Source organism: Pelobates fuscus, chromosome 1 (assembly GCF_036172605.1).
Source record: "Pelobates fuscus isolate aPelFus1 chromosome 1, aPelFus1.pri, whole genome shotgun sequence".
Lineage (NCBI taxonomy): Eukaryota > Metazoa > Chordata > Amphibia > Anura > Pelobatidae > Pelobates > Pelobates fuscus.
In genome coordinates this window covers 37,326,752-37,339,473 of record NC_086317.1, presented here as the reverse complement: position 1 = coordinate 37,339,473, position 12,722 = coordinate 37,326,752, and positions in this window count along the sequence as shown.

The window sequence follows — 12,722 nt, the reverse complement described above, 5'->3', positions numbered from 1 at the left end:
AGGCGTGAGAGGACATCAGCGCCTAACAGGTTAATTGGGCATGTGGAGGATACCACAAAACGGGCAAGCAGGCTAGGATAGTTGCCAACTCGTAATGGGGTTGTTAAAGGACTGTGTCTTGGTTGGCCATCCACTCCAACACAAGAGACATCAATATTTGACAGAAAAGATGGGTCTGGCAGGTCTTGTTCTCGTAGAACAATTCGGGCTGCACCTGTGTCAACAAGAAATGTGGTAGGTTGTCCTTCAATGGGTAGAGTCACAGTTGCTAGTGGCCCCCCCTTGTCCCCTGAAGACACTGCCATAACAGGGGTTAATGACACAGGCTTGCCAATTTCCTAATCATCTGGTTCCTCAACAATTGGAACTGTTTTTGAGACCTTGGGGGCAGGGGCAGGCTTGGGCAGCCTCTTGGGTTCTTTCTTGGGTTCAGGGCAGTCACTTCTGAAATGTCCCTTAGCCCCACAATTAAAGCAATGTCCATCCTCAGGTTTGGTGCCTTTTGGGATAGGAGTGGAGCGGGACACCATGAGAGGAGCTGAACTGGGCCTTCTGGGAGTCTGGGCAGATTCCAGACCTCTAGCAACTAAGAGTAAGGTATCCAGAGGGACTACCTTATATTCAGGGCGTGCAGCAATGATTCCCTTGCGTATGGAGTCTTTAACACCTTGGACAAATGCACCTGACAGCATTTGTGAATGAATCTTGTCAGTAAGATCAAAACCCAAATCTGTAAACATTTGAAACAGTCTTGCATGAAACCTTTCCACTGATTCTCCTTTGTCTTGTATAATATCAGTAAGGCCAGCAGCCTGATCTGCAAGTTTGTCCTTAGCCCATTCTTTCAGTTGGTTGCAAAAGGTTACTCCGGAGGGGTAATCAATGTCACTTACAAGCAGATCTGTGCTGAGGTGACGGGCCATGCTGGGCCAATATGCATCCCCGGCTTTAATAGCACAAATGCTCAGTAAATCACGCCATGCTGCGGAATAAGTCTTTTGAATCTGAACTATCCCTCGGTAAAAGGGCATAGGCTGCTTTTCTGGGTCTGGGAGGGATTTCATTAGAGCACTAGCTTGAGTAGGATTAAAAGCAACATATTTAGGAGGGGCCCGTTCTCCCCGACCTTTATGACCAAAAGGATCATCGATGGAACGGCGGGTCGAGGGCCCCACAGCCTCCAACGAGTCCTGGGATACCTCGTCATCCTCATCCTCATCTGTGGTCTGGGCCCTTCTACGCAAGGGGACCACCTGAGGTGTCAGAACCGGGGGAAATGAGGGATTCCCAGATGCTGGGGTGGCTAGTGAGTTGTGAGCTTGGGGTGAATAATCATCGGGAAGTACCGTCATCAGGGGTGCCGGAGGACTGGGGGCCGCCATATTGGAGGCGTGAAAGGAAGCTGCGTTAGGGTTAAGGGAAGAAGTGGCGGCCATGTTGGATGTGGGCACATCCGGGGCAGACTGTGCCGGACTGGGCATGACCGGGATCTGGGGAGTGGCTTGGGGAAGGGGGTATGGATAATTTGGATAGGGCAGGGACATGGGGTATGGGAAGGGGTATGGCCAAGCCATCTGGGCGGGGGTTGGGGCGGAACCTGGGGAGGGCGGGACAGTAAGGTAAGTATTAGGGAAGGGGGTGGGAACCTGGGCCGCGGGAGGAGTGAGTGAGGGAGAGGACGGAGAGGGATTATTAGAGGTGGGTGTAGAAGGAGGAGCCGGAGTGGGTGCAGTAGGATTGGCAGTAGCAAGGGTGGTGGGGTTAGTTAATTGGGCGGATACAGATGGGAGGGTAGGATTATCAACGGAGAGAGAGTGTAGGGAAGGAATGGCAGATGAAATGTTTGGATTAGACACAGAAGGTAGCGCAGGGATGGATGAGGATGATGGGAATGTTAGGGATGGTGAAGGGGAAAAGAAAGATCCATCAGAATTCAGGACCGGGCAAACAGGGGAGGTGACGGGATGGGTGTTGGGAGGGTTGGGAGTGGGGAACATAGTCAGCTGGCTATCACCTATTGCTGACTGAACCTTGGGGATAGACATCCCCTGGGCGCCATTTTGGGGCGCTTCCCAAAACGTAGACCAGTCACTGAATCCGCCTACCCGAGGTGGTAGTCACGGATTGGAGCGGGGTGAGAAGTGTGTGACCAATCACTTCTCTATCAAGAGAAATAGGAGTGGATAGAGTAATAATACAGGAAGTATAGGAAAAGTACAAAGTAAGGTGAAATTTTAGAGACAGACACAGGAGTTTGAATGACTCCTAATTAAACAAAAAAAACACAACAATTCAATTGAAATACAGTGCATGCATCACATTTCAAATAAAATCAACAGTATCCCTTTCCTTTACTCGTGTGACCAAAGTCGCCTCCCTCAACCTCGTAGTGTCCCCGCTCGGAGAATGACTTCCTCAAGTCTCACTACCAGCGGCCACAGGAAACAGCAATCCTCTCCGACCCGAATCCTGTATAGCCTCCCTCGTTACAGCAGTCCACTAAGTGTGGCCACCTCTATCCTCACTCCCGTAGCGCCCCTATGAACCCACTCATAAGTCTCACTACCACGTGGTGCTGGAGACAAGCAATGCCTGCTTGAATCCGCCCGCCACAAATAAAAATTGGAATTCCACCAGCCTCAGCGCTCGAAGCTGGAGGTTACCACCTCTCTGCAAGCAGAGTTATGTGCACAATGAGGCTAGCTAGGCTATCAAAGTGACACCATGGGGAATCCCCAGGAAGCAATGAGTCTACACCCCTCCACAGATTCCCCCCTCCTCTTTTTCCTTACAGCCACAGCCACAAGGCTCCTAAAAGAGGTAAACAGGCAAAGAAGACCCCCAGGAAAACATCCACAGGTCCACCCCCCTTTTTCCTTACAGCCACAGCCACGTGGCTCCTAAAAGGAGTAAACAGGCAACAGAGGATCCCAGGCAAACACCCCCGAGTCCACCCCCCTTTATCCCAAAAGAGGTAAACAGACAAACACAGGACCCCCAGGCAAACTACCACAGGTCCACCCCCCTTTATCCCAAAAGGGGAAACAAATAAAACACTCAACCCGGGCACTTAAACTAAAACAGGCCAATACAAAATCAATATGATTAATTGGCTCAAAAACTAAGTGGTTAGCTAAGTGTCCACCCACCGAGAGGTGGTATTGTTCTGGACACGGGTGTGGACGGATGGCTCAAGCGCCATCTTTCCTAGCATGAGGATTACTCGGTGGAAAGGGGGGCTTGGGCGTCATTTTACGTGGTTAGTGATGTCAGTCTTGTGATCAGGTGCAAGGTTCTCTTATGAATAGAACATTTCATTAGTACAGTGTTCTCATGGCCTTCATATTATACTATGTTGCAAATTACAGGAGATTCAGCAATTCCTGGGTTAGTCAAGTCTTTATAGGAAATACAGTCTCTGTTCATTGTATTAAATGTTGCTGGGAAATTCTGTCATGTAATGTAGTTTAAAATGGAGAATCTGTCAGGTAATGAGGACAAAATGGAGGGTCTGTCACAGTGTGAGGTTAAAAGTGGAGTTAGTACAATAATTCAATACAAGTTCAATAAAGATTTTTTAATAATTCTACATCAATATAAGTATATATATTAGTATTAAAATACACGTAGAATAACGTTACATATATATAATATGTATATATTATATATATAATAGATCTACATATATATATTATATATATATATACACACGTATAATTAAAATAATAAATAAATAAAATAATAAAATAAAGAAATAAAATATTGAAACAAACTTTAATATAAATTATATATCCATATGTAATTTCATTCTAACTGTATTTTGCGTTTAATATATATATATATATATTGGTAACAAAATACACTTAGAATGACATTCTATATATATATCTATCTATATATAAAATACAAATAACCGCAAATATATATATATAGATAAATACATATAATTACATAAAAGATTACATTAGTATACACGTAGAATTTAAATACATATATATGTATATATATTCAAATTCTACATGTATATTTAAGTAATCTTTTAACATAATTATGTGATTTGATTAATTAAAATTTGATTGACATGCCTGACAACACAGGGAGAAAGTGCAGAGAATTTAATTCGCAAGCACTATATTTGACCCTGTAACTCTCCAAGACACCATAAAACCTGTACATAGGGGGTACTGTTTTACTCAGGAGACTTCGCTGAACTCAAATATTAGTGTTTCAAACTGGTAAATTGTATTACTACGATGATATTTTAAGTAAAAGTGAAGTTTTTTGCATGTTTTTACAAACGAACTGCACTTTTATGGACTATATTATTGTTGTAATATGTTTTACGGTTTTAAAACACTAATATTTGTGTTTAGTGAAGTCTCCCGAGAATAACAGTACCCCCCATGTACAGGTTTTATGGTGTTTTGGAAAGTTAGAGAGTCACATATAAGGCTTGCATTTCATTTTTTTCACATTGAAATTTTCCAGATTAGTTATGTTGCCTTTGAGAGCGTATGGTAGCCCAGGAATGAGAATTACCCCTGTGACAGATCCCTTTGTATTGAGAGATATTGCCCTGGAGAATTGCTTTCCTTCCAGTTTGGTTGCTGGATTTAGTTTATTTCTGGAACTGTACGTTATACGAACAAACTGTCGAACGGCGGACCACCCAGTAAAGAAGTGTGCTGCTTGTTAACCTACTGACCTTTTCCACACTTCAGTTAACAAGCAGCCACTTCAAAACTACCGACCGACAACGAGGTGGTCTGGATTCGAATGCACGAACACACGTGGGGAGAACAATGGGTCGCGGCCATTTTGAGCGCACAAACTAATAGACGAACACTATGGAGTTCTCCACACGGTGAATTCATGCTTTTCCGGTGAACTACTTCTATGCCGTTCGACAGGTCCAAAGTACCGAACAAGGGACATCATATCCACGAGAGAGATCCAGTCTATTTAATGTGGTTTTCGTGTAAATGGTACGAACGTGTATCTAGCGAACGGCTCATCAGATCTAGGTGATTTTCATATATATTGTTCCCCTAGATCTCCGTTCACTAATGCACCAAGTATATTACATTTTAGTTAAATATTGTGTGTGTTATTAAAAGTGTAATAACTGGTATAATATTCTGCCATGTACAGTGGGAGGGATTCCCACTGTAAATGTATTATCTCCCCAGGATGTGGGGAGGAGTTTTGTACGGCATAAAAGCCCTGACTGCAAAATAAATCATTATTCCTGTTTCAACCCTCAACACAGAGCCTCGTCTCGTGCTTGGAGGGGATATTTAATAGTTGATTCTTGTTCTCTTGGGACGTGTTTGCTGCAGCTGACTTAATTCTTGGGGGAAAGGACACCTTCTTGGCTGCGTAACCCCTTACTACACCGGGGTGCGCTACAATTGGTGGCAGCGGCGGGATAGTTCTTTCACCCCAGAAGGACAGCTACCGAGAGCAAGCAGAATGGAAGCCTATTATGGAAGGCTAAAACGATCTACACTTAAAGACCTGTTGGAGAGCCGTGGTCGTTTGGCTAGTAACAAAAAGAAAAGAGACATTCTGTCAGAGTTGGTCGCATTGGATTTAGCCGAACAAAATGGCGAACAGAGTGTCGAACTAAATGCCGAACCAGAGATCACATTGATCAGAACTCCCGAAGATGAGCTATTTGATCATGATGTAAGGGTAAGATTGGCTCATTATGGACCAAATCCCTCAGCTAAGATCGTTACCCAGGTGATAGCAGCAGTTGATGCGAACCGGCGCCAGACTCCAGCCAGGGATAATACAACTGCTGGGAACTTCCAAGCTCCAGAGGAAAAGAGAAAGGTACACTTTGCTGCTTTTTTTTTTTTTTTAATTCTTTATTTTTGTTGTGCGGGGGTTACAGACATATCAACATACGCCACAACAGCGTGTCGCGGTTTGTACATAGAATAAACATTGGCGTGAGGGTTCGCACATATTTATATATTTGGTAAGTTCAACTACACAATTATTTCAATAGAGTGAAAAGTAGTTAGGAAGGTTAGCATAAAGAGGGTAACTTATGTCAATATAGTTATGAAGGTAGCATGAGTAAACATTGCTTACAAGACACATCATAGGAGAACACGTCTAAGTTCGCTTTAGGTTAAAAAAGCTAAAGTCATAGTACGTCAGGCTAGGTTTTAATGAGACAGGCACGGTAACTGAAACATGTGAAGCAATAGATATATTTGAGTAGACTATGTCTATAGTAATATGTGAAGAGAGACTGCGCATCTATACAGTAGAGAGGTGCATATGTTTTGTGTAAGGGTTGTCTATGGATCAAACCCTGGTAAACGATAAGCATCCCAACATTCAGTCAGTTAATGCTTAAGGCCCCTGGACCCTGGGGTGCACTAGCGCTGATGCAAAGGTACTCCCCACTGGGAATAGTGTTTGTCTAGACGTGTCACTGCAAGGGGCACAATAACCACAATTTAATACCGTTAGCTGGAAGTTAAAAACATAGAGAGCAATGCAGAGTCCTTTGAGTATGCAGCTGCCGCCTCTCTCTGAGCAGGGCTCGGAATATAGGTACAGTCCCAGGATCATCCAGTTCCTACCAGCGGCATAATTAATGCGAGTGCATGAACTGTTGGTTGCACAGCCATACTCTCGTCGTATGCATAAAGGTGTAGCAAAATTATAGTGTCAAATCAATATTGTAGAGCAAACGTAAGTGGGCACAAAGTAATGCCAGCTGGTGTTAACTTGAGTAATGCGAGACAATGTAGGGGTAGTCCAGGAGCCAAGCACATGTCGCCAGGAAAAATTTGGCTGTTAAGCCTGTGGGGTGCCCATGAAGGTTCAGCCTATGCCCTTAGAGTGCTGGATACTTCCCAGGTACAAATGAGGGTTCAATTGTTTAGTGGCTGTGGTTCCAACAGAGTTCGGTGTTCCGGGTTTACAGGTCTCAGTGGTGTGTGTGCCTAGGGCCTGTGCTCGGATCATATGTTGGTCGTGGGTTTCGCCATTCGGGGGGTCCGTCGCTGGTTCTCGCCTTTCAGGGCTTCGGCTCCAATTTAGACTGGAGGCCGCTCTGGCGTTGCGAGGGGGGTTCCACAGTAGGGTGCGTCGGGTGGTCGGGCGTATCCACGCCGCTACCTCTCTCATCGCCTGTTTGAAGGGTTGTCTCCGGGCTTTAAGCAGCACCCAGAAATAGGTGCGTAGCCGATCCATGAAGGCCCCTGTGTGCTTGGGTGGTTTGACGTGCGTGTGCTTGAGCTCAAGCCGCGTCTGCGCCGCCATCTTGGCTGGGCCTACAAGGTCCCGTGTGATGGAAAGTTTTGCCGCTTTGTCAGGTGTGCTTATGGGGGTGATCGCCCCCAGCGAGGACCGGGATGACCCCCGCTGTCCAGAGGGGGGGTAGCAGGGCTGTGATGGGTTTCTGCTTGAGTGCATGGCCTGTGCCAGGAGATCGGCCGCCTCTCCCAGTCCTCAGGCTTAGCTCAGGTATAGGCCTCACGGTCGGTTTAAGCTGTTCCGCGGCGCATCGGTGCCGGACAAATATCATTTCGTTCCTGGAGCCTTTCTGCATTCTGTACCGGCCTCCGTTTGCCGCTAAAGCTCGTGTGTGGGTAGCTCGACAAGTTTGTCTATTGCTGCAGGAGCTCTTACAATGTGCGACCGGCCATGTTAGCTGTCAGGCCCCGCCCCACTTTGCTGCTTTTAAAAGTTTTGTGGAAACTGAGGGGGAGATTGACCAGTACCTGGCTGATTTTGAGCATCAATGTGTTCTGCATAAAGTACCTTATGAGGAGTGGGTTAAAATCCTATCGGGCAAATTATCCGGGCGAGCCAGTGATGCTTTCCGGGCAATCCCTGATAACAAAGTGGGGAATTATCGGTTGGTTAAGGAAGCCTTATTGTCCCGTTATGCTGTAACCCCTGAAGCATACCGGAGACGCTTCAGGGAATCTAAAAAGCAAACCAGTGATTCCTATACCGAGTGGGCATGCCGTTTACAACGCACGGCTACCCACTGGATGGATGGGTGCCAAGCTACCACCGCAGAGGAGGTATTGCAGCTGTTTTTGTTGGAGCACTTCTACGAGAAAGTGGATAAGGAGATCCGGGAGTGGATCAGGGATAGGAGACCCCTTACACTACCAGAGGCCGCCCGTCTGGCAGATGAGTATGCAGATGCCCGCAAGCCAGATCTTTCTGTCCAAAGGGCAGCCCCACGAGTAGAGAAACGTCCAACAATTACTACTCCAACCACCCCTATTAACCCTCCTACCTACAACAGCTCCTCCCGCTTCCCCCAGCCCAGCACCACTGACCGCCGTCGGTGCCACAGGTGCCAGCAAGTGGGGCATCTGAGCGATAAATGCCCCCTGGATCCAGCCTGACAAACTTCCTGGAGGAAGCCAGCAGAGGGGAATAACCGGCCCTTTACCCCAGGGGCCCACTGCATTGAAGCCCGACCCATGGGGGAAGAACAATGGGAAATTTTGCATGAAGCTAACCCCCTGTATGCAGCTGCCATAGACAACCGTCAGCACCACCGACAAACCGTCCGAGTAAATGGACAAGTTGTCAGTGGGTTAAGAGACACTGGTGCCACACTAACTTTGATACAGCACGACCTGGTTCCGGAAAAGGAACACACTGGACAAACTGTGGCCGTTAGAGTTGCTGGGGGTGCTGTACATCGCCTTCCCACGGCCCGGGTGCATTTGGATTGGGGGGTGGGGGCCGGCCAGGTGAATGTGGGCCTGATGAAGGGGTTACCAGCTGAGGTCCTCTTGAGGAATGATTTGGCCCCTCTGCTATCTGCTTTTGCCCCTCAGGGTCCTGCTGGTGCTTGCCCAGTCACCACCCGTGCCCAAACCCGTGCCATTGGAATCGGCCAGCCTGTTGCGGAGACCCAGGTAAGAACCAATCCTCTGACGATGACGTTAGGACAGACCCCCTTAGACTGGGATACCCCTGAGACCTTTGGGAGGGAGACCCGAGAAGATCCCACTCTACGAAAGTATAGGGATAGGGCTGATAAAAAGGAACCGGGAGTAGATGGGGAAAGCTATGAGTCGGTGGGGGATAGGCTGTACAGGATCCCCCAGGAACCCGCAGCGAGTAGAGGCCCCTTACCTAGGAAGCAACTAGTACTACCCAAAAAGTATCAGAAAGAAATCATGAGAATTGCCCATGATGTACCCCTAGCTGGCCATTTAGGAGTACGTCACACGGGCCATAGGATCACCCAGAATTTCTTCTGGCCAGGGTTTAACCGGGACGTGCGACAGTACTGCAGAACATGCGACACATGTCAACGGGTAGGGAAGAGAGGAGATCACCCCAAAGCTAAGTTAATGTCGATGCCGATTATTGGGGAACCTTTCTATAGAGTCGCCGTTGACATTGTAGGCCCCCTAGCCTGACCTAGTCCGTCCGGTAAGAAATACATTCTTACTGTGGTGGACTATGGGACCAGGTACCCTGAGGCCATAGCTCTGTCGTATATTGAGGCTGAGACGGTAGTCGATGCGTTGGTTAAAATATTCACCAGAGTGGGGTTCCCTAAGGAGATCCTATCCGATCAGGGAACCCAATTTACTGCCTTACCCACACAGCAGTTATGGAAAGTGTGCCACATCAAACCCCTGCTAAGCTCCCCTTACCACCCCCAGACTAACGGTCTCTGTGAGCGCTTTAATGGTACCCTCAAACAAATGCTGAGTACCTTTACGGACGGTTGCAGAGACTGGGAGAGATTCTTACCCCACCTGTTATTTGCTTATCGTGAGGTAGCCCAAGAATCTACGGGATTTTCTCCCTTTGAGTTGTTATATGGGAGGAGGGTGCGGGGACCCCTTGACCTCATTAGGGACCACTGGGAGGGGGAAACAGAGCAGGAGGGGACACCTATTGTGCCATACGTTCTGGAACTCCGGGACCGCATGGAGCAACTCTCTCTATTGGTAAGAGAGAACCTCCAGGCGGCCCAGGGGCGACAGAAGAGATGGTACGATAGGGGTGCCCGCAACGACTTTTCCAAGTAGGGCAAAAGGTATTGGTGCTGAAACCTGTAAAGGACAACAAACTGCTGGCCGCGTGGCAAGGTCCTTATAAGGTTATAGCCCAACTCTGTGACACCACCTACCTTATTGCCAGCTGTGCAGATGAAAGGATCCGACGATCCTTTCATGTGAACATGCTGAAGGAATACCAGGAAAGGCAGGAAGATATTTCCGCTGTTTGTGCCCCAGCTACGGATGATCCCGAAAGTTTACCCTTGCCCGATCTGTTAGAAAGGGAACCACAGACTGACCCTATTAGTCTAGTAAAGATGGGAGACCGATTGAACCCCACCGAGTTGGAACAAGCTAGACAACTCCTATGGGAGAAACAGAGTACCTTCTCCCAGGAGCCAGGATACACTACTCTGGCAGTGCATAAGGTAGAAACCCCAGGACAGGCACCCCTCCGACAGCCCCCTTACCGTATTCCTGAAGCAGTCCGGGAAGGGATGCTGAAGGAAATACAAGAAATGACTCAGCTGGGAGTTATTGAACCATCTGACAGTCCCTGGGCCGACCCTGTAGTCCTTGTGCCCAAGAAGGACGGAACCACCAGATTCTGTGTGGACTACAGGCAACTTAATGAAAAGACTACCACTGACGCTTAACCGATGCCACGGGTAGACGAACTACTAGATCGCATAGCCAGGGGAAATTATCTCTCTACCATAGACCTATGCAAGGGCTATTGGCAGATCCCCCTGGCCGAGGATGCCATCCCCAAGTCGGCATTTGTCACCCCGTTTGGCTTGTACCAATTCAAGGTCATGCCATTCGGGATGAAAAATGCCCCGGCTACGTTCCAGCGTATGGTGGATAGGCTCCTCGATGGATTCCAGGAATTTGCTTGTGCATACCTGGATGACATTGCGATCTACAGTGAGTCTTGGGAAGAACACTTAGTACACATAGGGGTAGTTCTGGACAAAATTCGGGCCGCGGGCCTGACATTAAAGCCAGAAAAGTGCCATCTAGGGATGGCTGAGGTGCAATATTTGGGTCACCGAGTGGGGTGTGGGAACCATAGGCCAGAGCCAGCTAAGGTTGAAGCAGTAGCTAACTGGCCCACACCTCACACTAAGACTCAGGTATTGGCCTTCCTAGGGACGGCCGGGTATTATAGACGCATTGTCCCTGATTATAGCGCGATAGCCAAGCCACTGACTGACCTGACCAAGAAAAACTTACCTAGGCAGGTCCTGTGGTCTCCCGCTTGCGAAACCGCGTTGCAATCTCTCAAGCATGCACTTGTTAATGCCCCTGTCTTGGCTGCCCCAGTACCTAACAAACGTTTCCTTGTCCATACAGACGCTTCCATGTATGGACTAGGGGCTGTGCTGAGCCAAGTCGGGGACGATGGAGGAGAGCACCCTGTCGCATACCTCAGCAGAAAGTTGTTACCCCGGGAAGTGAGTTATGCGGCAGTGGAGAAAGAATGTTTGGCCCTGGTGTGGGCATTGAAAAAATTAACCCCTCTATCTATATGGACAAGAATTTTCTCTCATAACTGATCACAACCCCTTGGTGTGGCTTAACCGGGTCGCAGGAGACAATGGCAGGTTGCTAAGATGGAGCTTAGCCCTGCAAACATACAATTTCACCATCAGCTACAGGCCCGGTAAGCAAAATGGCAATTCTTGACAATTCTCCAGACAAGTAATTCCGGTCATCCCCAAGTTAATCCGAAAAGGATCAAGCCGAGTCTGCCGGAGTGTACCACTAGGAGGGAGCCGTGTGACAGACCCCTTTGTATTGAGAGATATTGCCCTGGAGAATTGCTTTCCTTCCCGTTTGGTTGCTGGATTTCGTTTATTTCTGGAACTGTACGTTATACGAACAAACTGTCGAACGGCGGACCACCCAGTAAAGAAGTGTGCTGCTTGTTAACCTACTGACCTTTTCCACACTTCAGTTAACAAGCAGCCACTTCAAAACTACCGACCGACAACGAGGTGGTCTGGATTCGAATGCACGAACACACGTGGGGAGAACAATGGGTCGCGGCCATTTTGACCGCACAAACTAATAGACGAACACTATGGAGTTCTCCACACAGTGAATTCATGCTTTTCCGGTGAACTACTTCTATGCCGTTCGACAGGTCCAAAGTACCGAACAAGGGACATCATATCCACGAGAGAGATCCAGTCTATTTAATGTGGTTTTCGTGTAAATGGTACGAACGTGTATCTAGCGAACGGCTCATCAGATCTAGGTGATTTTCATATATATTGTTCCCCTAGATCTCCGTTCACTAATGCACCAAGTATATTACATTTTAGTTAAATATTGTGTGTGTTATTAAAAGTGTAATAACTGGTATAATATTCTGCCATGTACAGTGGGAGGGATTCCCACTGTAAATGTATTATCTCCCCAGGATGTGGGGAGGAGTTTTGTATGGCATAAAAGCCCTGACTGCAAAATAAATCATTATTCCTGTTTCAACCCTCAACACAGAGCCTCGTCTCCTGCTTGGAGGGGATATTTAATAGCTGATTCTTATTCTCTTGGGACGTGTTTGCTGCAGCTGACTTCAATCTTGGGGGAAAGGACACCTTCTTGGCGGCGTAACCCCCTACTTCACCGGGGTGCCGCTACAACCCCCATGATGGCATACCATTTGCAAAAGAAGACAACCCGAGGTATTGCAAGTGGGGT